The sequence below is a fragment of the Myotis davidii genome, unplaced genomic scaffold, assembly GCF_000327345.1.
Source record: "Myotis davidii unplaced genomic scaffold, ASM32734v1 scaffold591, whole genome shotgun sequence".
Classification (NCBI taxonomy): domain Eukaryota; kingdom Metazoa; phylum Chordata; class Mammalia; order Chiroptera; family Vespertilionidae; genus Myotis; species Myotis davidii.
The window spans coordinates 1,171,679-1,171,923 of record NW_006284340.1 but is presented as its reverse complement, the minus strand read 5'-3'; positions in this window follow the sequence as shown (position 1 = coordinate 1,171,923).

The window sequence follows — 245 nt, the reverse complement described above, 5'->3', positions numbered from 1 at the left end:
CAGCTGCCTCCTCCCCCGCCTCTCCCGGGAGGGTCCGGCCTGCCTGACCCCGCCCCCGGGACGCACGGCCCGGACCAACCACCAACGCCGCCTGCTGCACCACTTCCGCACCCGCGCTCACATGATCAGAGGATACCCCGCCCCCTTAATGGGCGGGGCTCGGGCTCGCGTCACTGGTCCTGGAGGCCAGGCACTGGCAACGACGGAGGAGGGCGGGTCTTCTCTCGACCCACCTCTCAGGATTC